The sequence below is a fragment of the Dipodomys merriami genome, unplaced genomic scaffold, assembly GCF_024711535.1.
Source record: "Dipodomys merriami isolate MVZ:Mamm:240054 unplaced genomic scaffold, mDipMer1.0.p SCAF_12, whole genome shotgun sequence".
Lineage (NCBI taxonomy): Eukaryota > Metazoa > Chordata > Mammalia > Rodentia > Heteromyidae > Dipodomys > Dipodomys merriami.
This window is the reverse complement of record NW_027202493.1, coordinates 5,138,228-5,158,802: the sequence shown is the minus strand read 5'-3', so window position 1 is coordinate 5,158,802 and position 20,575 is coordinate 5,138,228. Positions and strand designations below refer to the sequence as shown.

At 46.8% G+C, this 20,575-nt stretch overlaps 1 protein-coding gene and 1 long non-coding RNA gene across 17 annotated transcripts in view; one reads left to right on the top strand and one right to left on the bottom strand.

The window, feature by feature from the left end:
* Positions 1-4,697, bottom strand: part of Fgfr1 (fibroblast growth factor receptor 1) — a 56,702-nt gene extending 52,005 nt beyond the window's left edge. For 12 of the 16 annotated variants that reach the window (XM_070016134.1, XM_070016141.1, XM_070016139.1 and 9 more), the window contains exon 1: positions 3,938-4,003. The gene's annotated coding sequence lies outside the window, so the exon portion shown is untranslated. Of the gene's footprint in view, positions 1-3,708; positions 3,728-3,905; positions 4,004-4,238 lie in introns of those variants that run through there. The other 4 variants (XM_070016145.1, XM_070016146.1, XM_070016135.1 and 1 more) reach the window with 4 other exon arrangements.
* Positions 4,698-10,562: 5,865 nt separating this feature from the next.
* The window catches only part of LOC138823005 (uncharacterized), a 53,423-nt gene continuing 43,410 nt past the window's right edge, over positions 10,563-20,575 (top strand). Inside the window, exons 1-2 of the long non-coding RNA XR_011370708.1 lie at positions 10,563-10,643; positions 15,456-15,555. This is a non-coding gene — a long non-coding RNA (uncharacterized lncRNA). The remainder of the gene's footprint in view (positions 10,644-15,455; positions 15,556-20,575) is intronic.

Genomic DNA, 20,575 nt, shown 5'->3' with positions numbered 1-20,575 from the left:
CTAACATCCTAATGCCATAAGATTGAGGAAGCAACACTCAACTATGAATTCCTTTAGATAGGAATAAGACTTACTATTTAACAAAAGGTGCTCACTTTTGGGAAGAGGGAATGATCTCTACTCCATGTTGAAGGGGAATTTAAATAATAAACACTTCAAAAAAACTTATTCAGCTCTGTTTATAAAATTTTAGGCAGATCAAAGACAATGTCAGTTGTTAATATTTTGAGTCTCAGCAAAAGAAAAATCCTAATATCCATACAAATAAGAGGCATTTAAAAATTAGCAATCACCAAGTATGATAGTGTATGCCTGTAATCCTAACACTTAGAGGCCAGTGTGGAAAAAGAGATCCAGTCGCAAATGGTTTTTTTGTTTTTGGGGGTCCGGTTGTGGGACCTGAACTCTGGGCCTGGGTGCTGTCCCTCAGCTCTTCAGCTCAAGGCTAGCGCTTTACCACTTGAGCCATAGCACCACTTATGGCTTTTTTTCCTGCTTATGTGGTGCTGAGGAATCGAACCCAGGGCCTCATGCATGCATGCAAGGCAAGTGCTCTACCACTGAGCTAACTTCCCAGCCCTCAAATATTTTTTTTGTCTCTAATCCATCAATAAATTAAAACATTAACAGTGCCACATAACTTAGAAACATGCCTACTAATGACAAGAACATATAGGGACATTATTGCCATATTCTTTGGGTTCTTTTATTCCATGAGTGCTATTTTATTGGAGGCTTGGGCTGGACTCAAACACAGCTTCTTACTGCAAGGGTAGTGGTAAGGAGAGAATTACTGTTTAAGGGAGATCTAACCTTAGAGAGGAAAAACAAATATCCTAGATCATGCCTGGTATTTAATCCCCTCTGGAAACACCAGAGCCTTTTCTAAAGCTCTACATCTGGACTCCTACCATCCCCAGTGCATTCAAACCTTTTACAGAGCCCTGGGGAAGACAAATGGGAAGACAAATTTCCCAAGAGGAAATGAAACTCATCTCAAGTGAGTAAGGCTCTTTCAGAACAAGACATTGGAATAAATCTTATATAACTCCTTTTCCACCAGTAGCAATAGGCTTAAACTTCATAGGAAGCTTTTGAACTAACAGCCATTTTGATTAAAGAAATTACAAAAACTAGAGGGAAGAAAAAGAGCCTTCAGAGAAGCTAGGTGCTAATACCCCCAAGCTGGCTGCTTACACTCACAAGAGCAAATAAATCTCCTTTTTTAGGAGGCTTGTTTCAAGTCAATACCTCAAATAAACAAAAACGGCATCACTGAAAGCAAAACCCAGGGATTTTCCTTGGTCCTTAAGACTGCAGTCTGCCTACCCAAGGCTTAATTCACAGGACTAACCCAGGTTTAGGGATGCCTGGATGCATTCTAACCCTCTTCACCAAGGTGGGAGGGAGTGAGGTCATTTGTGATGCTCCTCTATTTCTTCCCCCTGGGCTTTTGCTTGCTATTCTAAGGGTAGTAAATGGAACTTTCTAACATCCTCCATGGCCAGAGGCCAAGGAAAAGAAGTACCCTAAGTTGTCTACTCTGCAACCAAAGGAAGTGGTGCTCACTTTGGCCTAAATCCACATGGTGAAAATACTTCAGAAATGGACATTTCCGCCTGCCCTCTTGCTGGCATGTGAGTGTCTGAGTCCTAGTGGCTCTCAATCCGGATGGTCCTCATTAAAAACTTGACGCTCAGCTTTGACTAGGAGTAAAATGCAACAGATACTTCAAGGAGCTTGTCACCCAGCTAGAGCAGCAGACTCCCTGGAGCTTCTCCCAACCAACTGGGGGGAAATATGTAAACAAGTCATTAGAGAGGGAGGCCGGCCATCAGGGCAGACATTGGGCAATGGCCAAGCTTGCTGGCCTTCGGTCACTGAAAGGAAGAGATGACCCAGGCATGTGGTAATTAGCCAGGCCATGGACCGTCCCAGGGGCCCTGCTACTTAGCTTTTAAACAAGCCTCAGAAAGGAAATCGGGAGTCTGGGCCAAGGGAGGAAAATGGTCACTTTCTGCTAAACAGTCTCAAAGCACAGGTTCTATAATTTAGATAGTAAAAAAAAAAAAAAAAAAAAGCACTGGTCTGGTGGGGGGGGGGGGAAGGGAGTGTGCAAAGGGCAGGGCACATCTGCGGAGGAAACAGTCACCTTAATTACCATGTCTCGAGAAAGTGCGATTTCATTACAGCCTCCCAAACTACCGACCCAAGAAGGAAACCAGAGAAGTGTTTTCAATTTGAGATTGGAAAGCAGAGGAACCAACTCTCTCTGGCCTGCCGCAATTTTGGATCCCGAAATGCTTTCCGGCCTCACAGCACATTTCAAACAACAGCCACACTCCACCCTCACCCCACTTTCAAACCTGTAGCCGTTATTTAAATGGTAAAACACCTCGCTTTAGTTTCTGACTGCAACTCAGATAACACCCGAAAAAACATCCAGAAAGGCCTCTGACAGCCATGGCCCTGCCCTTAGCCCCACCTGTGCGCCCAGATCCTTCCAGGGAGGGTGCAAAACGGACGCGTAGACAGGCTAGCCAGCCAGGGGCGGCGCGACATGGGCCAGCGAGGTCCGCACCCTGGCAGAAGCGCCCTCAACTCCGGCTATAATTAAAGGGAAGAGAAGGCAATGCTTTGGTTCCAGAAACATCTGTCAGGTCCACAGCCAGGCCAGACCCAAGGCCAAAGAGGCCACCTCTAGCCGATGAACTGTTCAACGGTGCTATCCCTCTACAATCTCGACACCATTTCCCAAGGTCTTTTTGGCACGACCTAGAAAGCACCCCAACCGTCCTCCACTAGCAGCAAGAGTAAGTGGTTTGGTGGTATCCTAAATAAATTGGGATCTAGAGTAAGTTTTCCTCCCCCAATCCCAAAGCCTCATCTCCAAGTCTCAAGAAATTTTGAGGAGGGAGGTGGTAAGAATAAGTTGAAGAATCTCAAGTTTTAATTTAGGAGAGGGGGAGGGGGAGGAAAAGGGATGTAATAATGTGGCTGCGGTGTGCCCGTGTGGGGTGAAACGGAACCAGATGCGGCCGCTACATCTGGGAAATGGGGGACGGGGAGGGGGGGACCGTAGAAATGCTTTTCAAAGGGGGGGGGGCTTACAGCTTCTAGCCTCAGAAAAGAGAAGCAGGTTCCCTCCAAAAACGGTGCCTGGTTGTCTGATAGGGGGGTACGTGCTGTGTTCAAACCTCATCTACGGTGTCGATGAATTTTTCTGCAAATGTTAAATTCTTGCCTCTTTCTAATCTCCGCCCCAAAGGCCGGGGGAGGGGGCGGGGGAGGGAGCGTTGAGCAGAGGGGTCAGGACCACAGAAGCAACAAGCAAGGCTGCCCGAAGAACCTCACCGGAGAAAACCCTCGTCCCTTCCCCCACCTCCAAGAGCCAGATTGGAACGGAGCGGCCCCCGCCCCCCGCCGCGGCTTCCCAGCATCCGCCCGTCACCCTCCGCTTCTCCAAACTTCCGACCCGTTCCGAAACCCTTTAAGTAAAACATTACCCCAACCCCCTAAGAAGAATTTTCCCTCACTCTCCGCTAAAGCAGATCCAGCCATTTGGTGACGACACCTTCATAAAACGCAGTCCAAAGCAAGCTAACCTCCGCCTCCACTACGCACTCGCACCCCTCCGCCCCCCGCTCGGACCCCCACTTCCCCGGAGGTGGAAAACCTCAACATTTTTAGCGTTGCGCGTAAAGTTACTTGCTGAAACGGGAGAATCCTCATATCCTCATAGGGACCCAAAAGAGATGGAGTGGAATGCAACACCCGCGCGCGCTCACACGCACGCGCACGCACACACACACACACACACACACACACACACACACACACATCGCTGCCCACTTCGGCTTCCCTCCCAAGTTCGAGGAACCCAGGGAACCCAGGGCGTCCGCTACCTTCTCCCCACCCGTGCTCTTCCCGGACTCACAGCAGAGCCGCCGCCTCGCCAGCTCCCGAGCGCGACTTGGCGGAAAAGTTGGGCGGCAGGAGGAACGGCGGGCGCAGCGCGGGGAAGGGGCGCAGCAGGCGACGCCGGCGGAGGGAGGGAAGAGCGGGGGGGGGGGCCGCCGGGGAGGGAGCCCGGAGGTGGAGGGGCGGGGAAGGAGTGGAGGGAGGCGCCGGCCACGGCAGGGCTGCGGCGGGCGCAGCGCGCGGCCAGGAGGCTCCCGCGCGGGGGGCCGCTCGGGACGCCAAGCCCGCCCCGGATCTAGGGGCGCCGCGGCTCTTACCTCACTTGGCGCAGCGGTTCCGACTCTGGAAAGCTCGCCGTGGCTTGTGCAGGCGGGCGAGTGCCCGCGTCCCTCTCTCCGGCTCGTCGCCCCCCGGCTTCAGCTCCGGTCCTCGCGGGGTCGCGAGAACCCCGCGGCTGGCGCTTCGCTCCTGGCGTTGCTCGGTGCTCGGCGCCTCCAGCCCGGGAGGAAACAATGGAGCCGAAGCTGGTGCCCCGGAGGCGGGGCGGGGGGGGGGGGGAGGGCTCCCGTCCGCCGCCCCGGGTCTCCAGACCTCGCGCCCCCCTCTCTCCAGAACCGATCTGCGGCGCCTCACGCTTCGAGCAGACCCGGCTCCATCGTCCGGCGGGATCCCGGCGCCGCGGCGAGCCCGACTGCAGCACAGGGACGCTGCGCCCTACCGGGCGCCCCTCGGACTGGAGAAAAGTCCTCGGTCTCCGCGGCTGTTTCAGCTGCGGCGCGCGCTAGGGCCCCTAGAACGCGAGGTCGCCGCAATGCGTTGAGCACAGTCTCGAGCTTGTCCAGTCGTTGCTGCCCAGCTCCGGGCACAGTCCTGGTTCCTAGCGCTCTGCGGCTCGACCAGCGTTTGGGCTCCTGCTTGCTGCCGCTCACTGCCCAGACCGCCGCACCAATGCCCGCAGGAGCCTCCGAGCGCTTTGCGCCGGCGAGGCGCCAGGGCTCCGACTCACTCACACCCGCGCTAGCCACGCCCTCCCCCGCCCCCTCCCCTGGCTACGGCCTGCTGGGCCTTGTAGTTCCCAAGCCTTGGCGTGAAGATGCCGGGAGCGGGCTAAACTGCCCAGCAGCCTGCTTTCTTCCACTTATCAGTGGGCGTCCCTTTCCGTCAATCTGAGCACCGACTTCAAGGTGCCTGAATTTCAGGATGTGGACAGATTAACCGTTGGGAAGATGAGGTGAGGGGGCACTGTGGCCCTGACGTTGTGCATCTTGGGGAAGTGGGTTTTGGGCTCTATAATAGGGCTAATAACACTTTGCATATAGGGTAAAGGAGTGAGAGCCTGGCACATAGTTTACAGTCAATAAATACTAGCTGGTTTTATTCATGAGGAGGGCATCCTCCTCCTTCTCCTCTCCCTTCACCACCTCCCCCTACACCTCGTTCTCCTCCCCCCCCCCCTTGCCTTGGATCTTAGCTTTCCCCAGCCTCATAATCTCATAATTTAGGTTTTGTGGTCCACGGTGGGGGGGCGGGAGGGGGGTTGGACCCTGCAGATCTACAGCCTGCGGGGAATGTTCAACAAGCACTGAGTGGTGGGAGACGTGTTCTGTTGGTTTGGCAGTTAATCAGAGCCTACTCACAGCACCTCCAGTATCCTATGGAACCCACACATAGGGTCTCAAATGGCCTCTCCCTGGGTCCTTACACAGCGTGATATGTAACCTGTGGTTCTTTAATCCCAGTAGACATGAGCCCCCTGGGGGACTCAGAAAAACAAAATCTTGGGTGGGCTCAGATGAGAGGAACGAGCTATCCCAAGAAGGAACCAAAACTATATTTTTTCCTAAGGCTTTCTTGGGACTGTGATGTGATGTGGGTTGGGGGCCACTGGCAAAGTAGGAAATATGTCACACACTGATTATGAAGGCTATTTCCATCTGGGCTGCCACTTGTAGACATTTTGATTTTGAGTAAGTCATACAGCTGACAAAATCAAGTCAGAAGAATCCATGTGGTCTCCTTCACAGTGCGGGTCAAGAGAATCAAGTGGAATTGTAGATGTCAGTCCACCAAAAGTGTTACATAAATAGGAGTCACTATGTGAAATGAGGTAACAGTAGCCAGGTTCCCTGGTCTTCACCCCAACCAGAAAAAGTTGTGGAAGCTTGAATGCTAAATTGGACTGTGCCAGTTCCTTCAAAGTAAGACAAGAATCTCTAAGCTATTTCCCTATGTGACTAGCAGATGAGAGAACAGTAATTGGCATACAGTTATACTCAGCTTACTCAGAGAGATAGAGAATTGGCAGTTTGAGAGCAACCCTACTGAAAAAATGACTAAAGTGCCCTGGCACTATTGGCTTATACCTGTAATCCTAGCTACTTAGGAAACTGAGATCTGAGAATAGAGGTTTGAAACCAGCCAGAAAGAAAAGGCCATGGATTCTTATCTCCAAAAAAAGGTAAGTTGAAGTGGTAGAGTTCAAGTTCTGGCAGACACACACACACACACACACACACACAAAGACTAGAGCAACAAAAGGCTGGAAATGTGCTAGATTGTCTGTCTGCCTAGGTTCTGAGTTCAAGTCTATGCACAATATACAGGGAGTATGAGAGAGAAAGAGAGAATGTCTATTTCCTACAGCCCTAAATTTAATTTCCAGTATATGAAAGAAAAAGGAAGCAAGCAAGCAGGCAAGCAAGAAAGAAAAGGAAGAAAAGAAAAGCTAGAGTGTAGCTAGTGATAGAGTTCATGCTTAGCATAAGTGAACTTCTGCCATTGCTTATGAGGCTATTTCTCCTACAAGCATATCTCTAGTTTTAGCCTGTTAACTTTTTCCACCCCATACCTTCCCCTGCTATACCCTGCCTCCTTGATCCCTGGAAACCCTACCTAGTTCCTAGACATAGCCACTATTTTCATACTTAATAGAAGTGGGGGAGGGGACAAAGAGAGAGAGAGAGAGAGAGACAGAGACAGAGACATAGACAGAGACAGAGACAGAGAGACAGAGAGAGAGAGAGAGAGAGAGAGAGAGAGAAAGCAAGAGACTATAGGTACTTAAACTCAAGTCCTGAGCTCTCTCCTTTGGCTTTAACACTTTAGGCTAGTGCTCTACCATTTGAGCCATACCACCACTTTTAGCTTCTTGCTGGTTAACTAGCGATGAAAGTCTCACAGACTTTTCTACCTGGCTGGTTTTGAACCAGTATCTCAACTTCTTGAGTAGGATTATAGGCCTGATCCATCAGCACCCAGCTTGATATAACTTTGTTAGTTTGGCTTTTTGTTTTGGTTTCTTTCTCGTCTCTAGCTGGCTTCCATACTGTCTAGGACATAAATGTCTTACCTATGTATCTGTACTCTGGAGGTTTTTCATGCACACATTTGAGATTTGATAATCTGAGTTAACTGGGTTAACTGGATAACCTGGTAACCTGGGTTACCAGAGGAGGAGATACAGTTCCAGCAAATCTGATTGGAAAGGCAAGCCATGCAAAATCCAGAATTGAATGTTGACACTTAGCCACTGTTTTTCCACCTTGTTGCTAAAGGAGAATGTCAGAGTTGGCCTCTCTACTTCTTTAAAATCCCTGTTCAGGAAAGGTGGCTCAGTGGTAAAGTTCCTAATATGCATGAGTCCCTAGATTGATCCTCGACACAGCTAAAATTTAACAGCTAGTGCTTTTCTTGTGGAGTTAACTAAAACCCAAGAGATGAGGCTGAAGAATATGTCCTGATTGAAACAGAGAGATCTCAGTACCAATTTGGTATTGAGAGGCATAGACCCATGGTTAAACCAGTTCCTCTGTTTAGAAACAAAAATGAAAATGAAGAGCCCATGTGCTTGTTCACAGGGAAGCAGGTAAGGGTGAACTGAGAAGGTGAGCAAGCCAGAGGCAGCATGGGCCATCCCCAACCCTGGCCTAAATAATGGAGTCTTGGTTGCCTTGTTTTCCCATCCTCTTCCTGTCTCTGCTCTTTTAGATCTGCAGACTCTGGGTTTGAGGAAAGCCTTGCAGGTGCTTCCCCTACGCCCCCCCCCCCCAATCTCCCAGAAGCTCAAATGCTCAGACTGCAGGGCTCCTCAGCAACTACATGGTTACAGTCTGGCTTGGAGGACTATGGGGGCACCCTGCCTTCCCACCCCAAAATGCAATCTTCCCTGGGAGATAACAAAGGGCCTGGAGAGCCAGGGAGGATGGGGGGGGGGGCGGGGAACACAGGCCTGGAGGCCCAGGGAAGATTTGGAAGATTTGGAGAGGGGGGCACACATAGGCCTGGAGGCCCAGTTGTCTGAGTAGGGAGAAACAAAGGCCCTCATGCTTCAGGACCACCCTGTGGCCTCCCTGATCTGTGGAAAAAAGGGATGGTGGCACATGAGGCTGAGGGAAACTGATCTCTCTCCCTGAAGCTTGCTCAGCCCTCTTTGCTGGGAAAGACTGCACACATCCATCCCTCTTCTTCCAGCTTTGGGCATCCTTCCACTTCTCCCAGGGAGGAAGAGGTCCTAATCCCTGCAGGCCCTGCTCCCTCTGATCTTAGTTATTTGGGGATGAGCACCCCACTCCCCAGGTCTGCACTACAGATTCCATGCCTCCAAGTCACAGAAGTGAGGTTCCTGAGATGTTTGGAATGGCCAATCTGGGCTCTGAGCCCATGGCAGGAGGGATGTAGGAGGAGGGAACTGCCTGGGCTTTCCCTAAAATAGCATATCAGTCATAGGTCCCTGAGAGCAGGTGGGCCTTTTGCCCCAGGCCCCTGGAGTTAGAGAGCAGCAGCCAGTGACCATCTGGTGGCCATTTGGTGACCTCTGGCTGTTCCCAGCACAACTTCAGCATGTTGGGGAAGGGAGGGTCTTGTTTGGCTTGGCGTTTTGTAAATAACATTCATTCACTTTCCTCTACCAACTGGGAGTTGGAAAGCAAGTAGAATCCACAGTTCAGTGTCTGGCCACCAAGCCACGTTTATTCACTGAGCACTGGGGCAAGGCATGGGCACTTGTGTGTGCTGGGCACAGTAAATCTGAAGATAAAATTGACAGGGCCACAGGCTCTAGGGCTCAAAGTCTTGTGGGCCCATTACAGGCAGCCGCACCCAAGGGCATCTGGAGTATGTTTTGGGGGAAGAGATTAGGAAAGAATATGACTCATAGGGGAAGTAATGCCTGAATCCCGGAAGATGACAAACATGAAAATCTAGAATCTGAAATAATTAAGGAAAGCAAGCACCATGTGGGTGGAGGTGGATAGGGTGGGCATCAAAAGTTTCCCAGTTGTTTAACTGCAGGATGATTTAGTCTTGGGGCTAGTATTGAGTGCAGGCTCTGGGCTGTGGGCTGTTGGATGAGTTCATTAACTTTGCTGTATCCTGAGTACAGTAAGGAACAAGGGTAATTGTTCTTCTAGGGAATGCTGAAAGGATTAAGTGAGACAGAATGCTTGGGCATAGTGCCTTGCACACAGTATGTGCTCAGTAAGTAGCCATTGTTACTTTGTTACCGAGGAACTTATCTTTGACCAGGGACATCTTTCAGATATCCCTGTTAGGTAGCCGTAGCTTTTAGTGTCATTCCCTGCTCCCCCATACCTTCTGTGGATTCTATCTTCCCCAACACCAGCTGCAAACTAGGATAAGTTTTCCGTACTTATCTCCCCCTTCCTTACTGTACCCCAAGACAAGCAGCCCTTTTTGTTAGTTTTTACTGTGAAACAAGAACAAAATAAGCTCAGGTATGGAGAAGCTAAGGAAGCTTTAGAAAACCTCAGCAGATCATTAGGGCCAGGTCTAGGTTTCTCATTTCTTTCATTCTCATTCTTTCTCATTTGCTAGCAGCAAACAAGTTGGCTTTTTTGTCCTCTGTTTTTCTTCAGGGTTCCCCTAACCCTCCATTCCTTCTGACCCCAATTCCCTCCCTCCCCACACCCACTTAAAGCCACTCATTCAGCACAGGACTGGGGGACTGGAGAGGTGATGGAAGAGGCAGTGACAGAACAGTGGTCAATTTGCATTTCTGAGAACCCCCCAGGAGTAGAGGACCCAGTTCAGAGGTTTCTGCAAGGCCTAGGGACTGAGATCAAAGTTTCAGGGTTGGGTTGGGATCCCAGAGGACTGAACTTTGAAGTGAATTCCATCAGAGGATATGCTAACTTAGTTGCAGATGATTTTTCCTGGCTCCTTAAGAACTTTTGGTGATATTGGAGTGGGTGGGGTCAGAGAGGAAGGGAACAAACATAATTTCTTTTACTCAGGCTAAATAAATGATATATATGCTACATACGCATATTGACTAACCTATGGTATATGCAGGGGAGGATTGCAATGGTGAAACTCCTTCAAACAACTAACTTACAGTTTAACAAAATGAATACCAGGAAGCTGTTGGGGGGAAGTCAAAGGGACAGAGGGCAGATGAATAGAAAGAGGAAAGGTGGGCAAATACAGTCATAATATTCAATGTACATATGAAAATGGAACAGGTAACTTGAACAGGGTAAGTGGGGTCAGGAGAAATGGAAGAGAACGATGGAAGGGATGACATTGATCAAGATGCATTGTACCCATAAATTGATGTGTTGAATTGAAACTCCTTTGCACAAGTACTTACAGATACAAAAAGACTGGAAGGAAATGGTAATGATGGGAGAAGAAGCACTCAAACCCACTGCGGATCGGATAACCTCTCTGGGAACCATTTGATAAAATATGTCAACACTTAACAGGTTTGCACCTTATATATTGTGATCCAGTAATTCTCTTCTGTCAATTTATTATACAGATGTTCTTGCATATCTATAGAATGACTGCATATATTGTATGGTTGTTGATATCTCTGTGTGTTTGTATGTTATATGTGTTTTCTACAAGTGATCTGTTTTATGTACAATACAAGGTTCTTGTTTTGTCCTCTGTATTGATACATTATAATGCTTTAACAGATACTCAGTTTTGCAATTATGGAAGTACATGAATTATTTCAGCTGTGGACTGTGCAGATGATGGGCAGACATGTTGGGTCTAATGCTTTTTATTCCTAAACAATACATTATTATTGTATGTAGATAATACATTTGTCCTGAATATCTGAGAGTAATTGGTTCAGGACCAAGACCCAAGAAGCCCCAAGTCTCTTATATAATGTGGCATAGTGTTTGCATATAACCTACACTTCAAAAGCTGTCTAGATTACTGATAATACCTAGTACAATATAAGTGATATGTACTGGCTATTTTATTTTAACTAACTTCATACTGGCTTTTTATTTTTCTAAGTGCTAAGGATTCAATTCATCTTAGACAGGCATTCTACCTCTGAGCTGTATCCCAAGCATCATTAATTATACTAAATCATCTAGGGAATTATTATTTTTTCTTTTTCTTCTTCTTCTTCTTTTCTTTCTTTTTTTTTTTTTGGCAGGCTCTGGGGCTTGAACTCCGGGCCTGGTTGCTGTACCTGAACCTCTTTGTGCTCAAGCCTAGTGCTCTACCATTTGAACCACAGTGCCACTTCCAACTTTTTCTGAGTAGTTTATTGGAGTTAGAGTATCATGGACTTTTCTGTCCAGGCTGGCTTCGAACTGCAATCTCATCCTCCTGAGTAGATAAGATTATAGGCATGAGCCATCAGCACCTGATCCATCTAGGGAATTAGTACAAGAAAAAAATATTTGTACATGTTTAGTACAGATGCAGATTTATTTTTTATTTTTTATTTTGCCAGTTCTGGGGCTTGAACTCAGGACCTAGGCACTGTCCTTGAGCTTCTTTTGCTCAAGGTTAGCACTCCACGTAAGCCACAGTGCCACTCCTGGATTTTTCTGTATATGTGGTACTGAGGAATTGAACGCAAGGCTTCATGCATACTAGGCAAGTACTCTACCACTAAGCCACATTCCCAGCCCCAGATGCAGATTTTTAAAAATCAATTTCTATTTTTGGCTGAATCCTTGTGATAAATCCTGTGTACAGAGGATCAGCTATCCTCGCTTATTTATGTACAGAATGCCTGGAAACTCACACAACTGGTGAGCTGATCAGCGGTAGGAAGGAGGCTTTTAGACTATATTTTGTTGACACTAGTTAAATTTTTCACAGTGCATCTGTATTTCCTACCCCTTCCCCAAACAAACTTTAATATTCTGTTAAAACAAAAGTCTGCTAATCAAATTATGAATAATGGCTTTTCTTTGAGGGTGTGGCATAGAGGCTTATACTTTCTCTTTTAAATACTTTGCATCTTTTGAACTTTTTGTTGTTGGTTTGTTGTGGGGCTTGATCTCTGGGTCTGGGTGCTGTCCCTGAGCTTTTCGCTCAAAGCTAGTGCTCTACCTCTTTGAGCTATAGCTCCACTTCTGTTTTTTTCTGGTGGTTAATTGGTGATAAGTCTCAAGAACTTTCCTGCGCTGGCTGGCTCAAACCTTGATCCTCAGATCTCAATCTCCTAAGTAGCTAGGATTACAGGTGTGAGCCACCAACACCTGATGCCTTTGTACTTTTTGAAAGGAGTATGTTTACAGGCCTGGGTATGTGGTTGAACAGGTTATATCCTTGGCCAAAATCCTGGGTGCTGTAAGCCACATTTCCTCAGGAGAAATGACATCTTTTCCTACTTGCTCAAAGACTCCCTGACCTGACCACCTGCTGCTATTGAAATCAGCAAAATAATACTAATGATAATAATTGCATCTTAAAAAATGAGTTTACACTGACTAGTGGGATTTTATCTTTGGACGTAAAGAGATTATAAAGAAATGGCCAGTAAGATGTAAGTCAGTTCTGCTAATTTTTTTCTTTTTCTGTGCTGGTGCTAGGGCTTGAACTTAGGGTGTGGGCACTGTCCCTTAGCTTTATCAAGCAAGGCTGGCACTTTAACATTTGAGCAATAGCTCAACTTCTGGCTTTTTAGTACTTAATTAGAAATAAGAGTCTCATAGACTTTACTTCCTGGCTGATTTTGAACCATGATCCTCAGATCTCAGCCTCTGATAAGCCACCCACACCTGGCTCCTGTTAACATTTAAGTGTCTGCTCTCAGGTCTTCACAAGACACTTCCAGTCCCTCACTTTGTGGTGACCACAACTTCAGACATACTATGAGATAGCCCCTTTTCTGAAGGGTAAAAGAACATGGAAGCTAAGATGACAAGGACTCTTTGGGAGTCTAATCTGGAAGAGCTGAAGATGTCTGTGGTCATATATACTGAAACTTGGTTTCTTCCATGACAGGCAGTGCTGCAGTAACCTTGCAGTGTGCCTTTGTAAGGCCTGCCCAAGCCAAGAGGAGGCAGGCCCTCTCCCTCTGTGCTTTGCAGCCCATACTGTATTTTCCTTCCTTCCTTGCTTCCTTCCTTCCTTCCTTCCTTCCTTGCTTCCTTCCTTTCTTTCCTTCCTTCCTTCCTTCTTTTTTCCTCCCTCCCTCTTTTCTTCTTTTCTTGCTCTGGTGATGTCCCTCATCCTTTCTGCTGGAGATGAAATCCAGGCCTTAGCCTAGGCAGCCTCTCCACTACTGCCCTATATATGGTTTCAATCTGCAGCTGGAGGGGGTCCGTAGGCATTTCTTTGCCAAGTCATTGGGGGTGGATTTCTCAGGCCTATCTTGAAAAGCAATGTGGATAAGTGTTAAGTCCTTTTAGATATTCCAGGAAGCTGCTTGCTAAGGCTAGATAGAAGCCAACAATTCACTTTAGCCTTCCTAAATCCATTTGTTTGTCTCTGATAGGTTTCTTAGCATGTGAGCTTATTTTCTAAGAAGTGTGTAGAAAATACAAATAGTGATGTTAGATTTGATCTCTCTGCTTAAGACTTTTGTTGTTCCTGTGTTTTGTCTTAGGCCATAGCAGCTAACGTCTAACAGATGTTGACTATGAGCAGGCAATGTACCAAATACCTTCATCCCAGCTATCTCATTAAATTCCACAATAATGTGACAGGTATTATTGTCAGTTCCCATTTCACAGGTGAGAGACTGAGGCTTACTGGTCCTGCAAGTGGTGAGGTATGGAAACAAGCTGACAAATCCAGACAGGCCGACTCCAGAGCCTCTGTGGCCAGCCACTTCACTGCAGGAAAAGAGGCTGTTCTTGATTAACTGTGTCTCCAGGAGGGAATTTAAAACTGCTCTTTCTTTAAAAATTCATTTTTTTTTTAAAGTTCCAACCAAGCCAAACAGAATCTTTCATAGTTTGAACATGTGTTTTAAAGGAGACTTGGTACTAGTCTGCCATTTTCTTGAAACAGTTTGGCTTTGTTAGGTCTTGTGATTCAGTGGTGTGTGTGTACTAGTTGAGAAAATAGAGTGGACTGATAGGAAAAAAAAAGCTGAAATCTGACACCAGGAGGTCCAAATCTCAGTGTCACTTAGGGGTGTCACTAGATGTCAGAGTCACCCCAGCTACTAAAGTTCCACTGGTCTCATTGAAGGTGGTGTTCAGGAATTATGAGTTCATGTGAAACAGGGACAGAAAAAATATAGAAGGCATTTTTTAAGGAGACCCAATCAGCCAGTGCAGAAATCATATTTTAAGAAACCATATCTCTGTTATGAATAGGCCCATAGAGAATTGAAATGGAAAAATTCTTTCAAATCAAATGTACTTTTATGCTAGGTTGTTTCAAGTTTATTTTTTATATTTATCTTTTTCCATACCCTCTGCCTGCTTAGAATTCCATCTCCTCTCTTTCAAAGTTTTGAGCAGAGAAATGAGGAGTATTATGATTAAAGAAATAGTTTTGTCTTATATAGTTTATTAGTAGTTTAGCCTCATCCCAAATTTTGTTTGGTTTATAGAGTTTAATCTGCTCTACAAGGGACCCAGCAAAGCCAGGTACTAGTGGTTCAGGCCTGTAATTCTAATTACTCATGAGGCTAACATATGAGGATCATGGTTTGAATCCAGACTGGGCAGAAAAGTTTATGAGACTTATCTCCAATTGATCAATATAAGGCCGGAAGTGGAGCTGTTGCTCAAATAGTAGAGTGCCAGTCTTGAGAAATAAATCTAAGGGACAGCACCCAGGCCCTAAATTCAAGCCCCAATAAGGCATTAATTGATTAACAGGAAGGCTAGGGTTTAGCTCCATGGCAAAGTCCCTGCGTAAGCTCTCCTGCCCCATGTTTTCAAGAGGGGACTATGGATCATTAGTTGCCCAAATTAATAGTTGATCTTAATACTGTGACTCAAAATCAAGGCTTTAAGTCCAGTAAACATTCTTAAAACAGGACAAAGTATTGAATAGGGGGGTGATGAAAGAACAATCCAAGAAGAGAAATATCCAACACATCCTGGTCTCCCTGTTTGTCACTACATCTTTCCTTCCACCTGGAATGTCACGTTTCCACTGCAGCAGTAGCCTGGAGGCTTTGAAGTCTGGTCTTAATGACTTAATGGAGATTCAGAGAAGATGTATCTGCAGATTTGACTCCACTCACTGTAGCTTCTTCCTTTTTGTATTTTTTCTGAAGACCCCTGGAAGAGAGCCAGGATGTTTGATGATGTTGGTTTCTATAGACATTCCAAATTCTTTTTTTCTTTCAGATTAGATTATCATGTGTTGGTGGCAGCAAGAACACGATACTGATGACAGATATATTGCTGGGGAGCACACTGGGACAGTAAGGACAACTTGGTCCAGATGGTGAGTTATGCTGGCTGAAGGTACTTAGTCCAGGGACAAAGTAAGTGCAACAGAATCAGTGATACTGCTTCAGGAGGTACTTAACACTCCCTAACTCCCTGGAGGACCTAAATGAGACTTTATTTAGCCTAAAGCAAAGATACAGAATAACCATAGGCCTCCTTAGCATTTTGCTTCTCTGACTTTCCAATATTCTCTTGGGGACTAGGTAAACCTTGGCCTTTTTATCACATGAATTTTGTTTTTCTTTTGCCACTTTTAAGGCTGAGCAGACAGCTATTATGAGTTTAAATTTCCTCAACTGTAAAATGGATGTGAGGGATCTCCAACCTACAATGATTTGACTTAGTGATCTTTGAATTTTACAACTTGTACTAAGCTTGGGTTTATCCTTCAGACATTTGGGGCTGGGTACCAGGCTTACCACTCGCTGAGCCATTCTGATGCCACCACCCAGACCCATCCTAGTCCTTTCTTATTCTCCTTGCCATAAGGAGTGGTCTTTCTCTTAACTGGCTTCTCATGCAAGTGCAGGCTTTCCTGTCCAATGGGGATGCCTAGCGTTCTGAACAGTAGTTCTATAAGGACAATCTGGGGTTGGTAAGCCCCTATTGTTATATCAGGCCATGCTCAGCACTTTAGACAACACAACTCTGTCCATCTCACAACTCCTCACTGTTGCATCTGCACTCAGATTTTATAGGTGATGGCAAATAGAGATAGAAAAAGGGTGCTGGCGGCTCACACCTTGTAATCCTAGCTATTCAGGAGGCTGAGATCTGAGTATGGCTGTTCCAAGCCAGCCCAGGGAAAGAAAATCTATGAGACTCCTATCTCTGTTTAACAAGCAAAAAGCTGAGAGTGGAGTAGCTCAAATAGTAATCTCCAGCCTTGAGCAAAAAAGCCAATTGAGGGTGTGAGGCTCCAAGGCCAAGCCCCAGTACTGACATTAAAAAAATAGAAGGAAAAAAGGAGGGACTGAGATGAGGAAAGACAGTCGAGCAATGGACAGGTAGGGGTGGCTCGTGTCTGTAATCCTCAGGAAGCTGAGATCTGAGGATCAAGGTTTGAAGCCAGCCTGGTCACGAAAGTCTATGAGACTCTTACCTACGATTAACCACCCCAAAAAGCCAAAGTGGAGCTGTGACTCAAGTAGTAGAGTGCAATCCTTGGATTAAATTGCTCAGGGACAGCTTCCAAACCCTGCGTTCAAGCCCTAGAACCAGCTTAATTTTTTTTTAAAGAAGGAAACAGGTTGATATTTCTCAACTCTTTTTTTTTTCTCAATAACCTCCTTGGCATTCTCCTAGCATCTTTTGCCCAGTTCCTCACACCCAGGTTGATTCTGTGTTTGTTTCTTTTATAGTGCTAGGGATTGAGCCTAAGGCCTCGCACATGTTAGGCAGGGGGCTGTACCATTGAGTGCCATCCTCAGCCTTTACATCTAAAATGAAGTGTAGGGCCTAGGCTGTGGGTGCCTAAATTCTGTCCCCAGCACCTAGATGAACAAATGAATGATGTAAAGCTAAGGACAGAGAGCTGGCCCTCTGATCCCCTTCTTCCTTTCTGGACAAACACTGCTGCCCTTCTTCCAAGGTCCATTTCTGTCCCTCCTCAATGGCATTATCCTCTGGAGAATTTGTCAGGAAGCTAAGGAGGAGCCTCAGTATTTTCTGACCACACTTTGTTAAACACAGAGCTCCATAATCTCCATTAAGTTAGGCTGATTTTTCCATGGCTTTTATTCCCAAGAGGTCAGAGGAGGTGGGTAGGGCAGGTTGAGAGGTGATGGGATGAAGAATAGCTAGCAGTGACTGAGCTGCCTCTCCCCAGCTGTTAAGGATCTTGACAGCTAAAACCAGCCTATCAAGCTGCACAGATGGTACTAGGAGTTGCCTTCAATAAGATGTGGGCAGGAGAGGCCCTTAGTATCATGGGTAGGTAAGTTAAGACCACCCATGGTCCCATTTGCTGCAAATGGAGGAATTCAAACAGAAAGGCAAATATAGTCAATTGTGCACCTGTGAGTCAGACCGTTCCAGTCTTTAAGAAAAAACAAAACAAAACTGTTTTGCTAATTCTTATGGAGCATTAAAATAACTTGGGGAAAATGGCAACATGTACAACTAGTTTACATTGCAGGATTTTCTTTTTTTTCTTTTACTTTTCTTCTTTCCCTCCCTCCCTCCTTCTCCCCCCTCTCTCTTTCTTCCTTTCTTTCTTTTTGCTGGTACTGGGGCTTGGTCTCAGACCTTAGCTTTTTCACTCCAGGCTGGCATTCTACTAATTGAGCCACAGCTCAACTTCGGGCTTTTTGAAGGTTAATTGGAGATAAGAATATCATAAACTTGTTGGATACTGATGTCTCACTCCAGTGTTACTCAGGAGGCTGAGATCTGCGGATTGTAGTTTACAAATAGCCATGCCAGGGAAGTTTGTGAGACTCCTAACTCCAAGTAACCTCTAAAAAACTGCAAGTGGAGAGCGAGACAATCCATCGAGGCACAGTGAAAGGTGAACAAAAGTTCACTTACACTATTTACACCAGAAAGGGGTCCTGGGCTAGAGATCCAGAACCAAGAGCAGCCTCAACCACCAAACCTCCAAGCCTCCAACAGGCAGCCCTGACCCCTTGACCTTTGTTAGTTGGTCTGCAAACCTCAGACCTCCAAAGCTCCAAAGGCTTTTCCTTTTCTTCCCTTCTCTGCAGGCCCCTCCACTCTCCACAGGCCTGACCTGCTCTGCTCCTGCAGGCTTTCCCCTCCTGCCGTCTCTCCCTCCTCTCCTGCTACTCTCCTCCTCGCTCTCCCTTCCTCCCTCCCTCTGGACTAACAGTCTTTCCCTTACTTCCTCCTCTACCCCCCTCAGGGCTCCTGTTTTTCCCTTACTCTCCCCTCCTCAGGACTCCCGTCTCCTCCGGACTCCTCTCCCCTCAGGACTCCCGGGATACGCTGTGCCCCTCCCCAACGAATGGTTTAAAACCACTATTCATGCTCCTCCCCCAAGCTGCCCCCTGTCCAATCCCAATGGGCAGCTGGCCATGTGGGGCTTGACGCCCCACCCCTTTCGTGGCATGGCACGCCCCTCCGGAGGCACATCCCGTGGGGCGATGATGTCAGCCTCTCAAAGCCCTGCTCGGTCTGGTGGCCCCATCTGTGGAGCAGTGAGGCTCGCCTCTTGATGCCGGACCATGTGGCCACGCTGACTACTGGGCCCCGATGATTATCCGGGCCCTGCGGGTTATTACAGTGGCTCAAGTGGTAGAGTGCCAGCTTGGATCAAAAGTGCTAAGGAGCAATGCCTGAGTTCAAACTCCAGTACTCGTACCAAGAAAAAACGAATGATCCTCAGATCTCAGCCTACTGTGAGTAGCTGGGATTATAGGCATGAATCACTAGTGCCGCTTTATTTTTTGGCATTAATACTTTCTAACTCCCTACACTCCTAGCTGTGAGAAAAGTATGATTTAAACACATTTTCAGCAGGGGACAGTAGAAAGAGGGGAAATAGTTCATGGTGGGTGAATAATTGCTGTGCTATGAGCTCCAGTGATGGTGTGACTGCCTACCATAATGGAAGGGTGATTCTGTCCCAGACCAGAAAAAGGAGGCTTGAAGAATGAAGGGGTCAAAAGGGGACAAGAAACTTAAAGTGAATGAAAGACAAAGATAACAAGAGGGGAAGAGAATTGCAGGACACTAAATAAGAGAGGAGGTTGCAGCATAGCCTGTGTAGCTGCTGAGAAGAGAGTCCTATTCAGGGAGTCTGGGCCATTGTGCAATTTCAGAAGGGGCTCATTAGAGCCTGTCACATGGGCCACATTGTCTCTGGACAACAGTTCCACAGGACAGTCCCATCACAGTCCAGCAGCCAAGGCAGCTGTCTCTCTAGACTGCCTGTCTCTTAAGGTGGTTTGGCAAACTGCTTCCTTGTGATCACTAAGACAGTTTTAGCAAAAAGCATCCCCCCAACTCCTGGTGGATCTAGTGCCAAATTCCAGAGTCTATGTACAGCCTCCTTGGGTAGGGTCTATTAAAACTGTAAAACCAACTGCCTTGGGCTGGGAAGGTGGCTCAGTGGTAGAGTGCTTGCCTTACATGCAATGAGGCCCTGGGTTCAATTCCTCAGCATCACATAAGCAGAAAGTGCCAGAGGTGGCGCTGTGATTCAAGTGGTAGAGCACTCTCCTTGAGCTGAAGAGCTGAGCAACAGTGCCCAGGCCCAGAGTTCAGGCCCCACAACTGACCAAAACAAAACAAACAAACAAAAACCTATAGATCAAACCAACTGCCTTTATTGGTGTAGACTTGTAACATTTTGGAATCTCAGAATACAGAAATGGAATTCAACATGCATTAACTCAAGGGCATCTTGTCTCTGCCTCCTGAGATTACAAGTATGTACTGCCACATTCATCTCATATAGTTTATGTTCCATTAAAAGACTGTCCTTAGTATTCTAAGATTATGTCACCTCTATTTTTTTATTTTATTTTTTGTCGGTCATGGGGCTTGAACTCTGGGCCTGGGCGCTGTCCCTCAGCTCTTCAGCTCAAGGCAAGCAGTCTAACACTTGAGCCACCACGCCACTTCTGGTTTTCTGGTGGCTTATTGGAGATAAGAGTCTCAGGGACTTTCCTGCCCCTGCTGGCTTTGAACGGCGATCCTCAGATTTCAGCCTCCTGAGAAACTAGAATTACAGGTGTGAGCCACCGTTGCCCAGTTCCAATCTCCTTTTTCAGAACTGAAATGTTTTTACTTTTTTTTAGATTGATAGTGATTGTGATTTTATTTTTCTGCAGTATTCTTTTTTGGTAGAATACCAAGTTAGCCTCCCAAGGTCTGGGGTTGGCTCAGTGGTCGATTGCTTGTCTTGCATACATAAAGACTTTGATTTAATTCCAAGAACTATACTTTACGAGAGAGGGGAGGGGAGAGGGAAAGAAGGAAGACAGGGAGGAATGGAGGAAGGAAAGAGGGAAAGGAGGAGGAGAGAATTAGGAGTAGAGATTTGGGGAGGG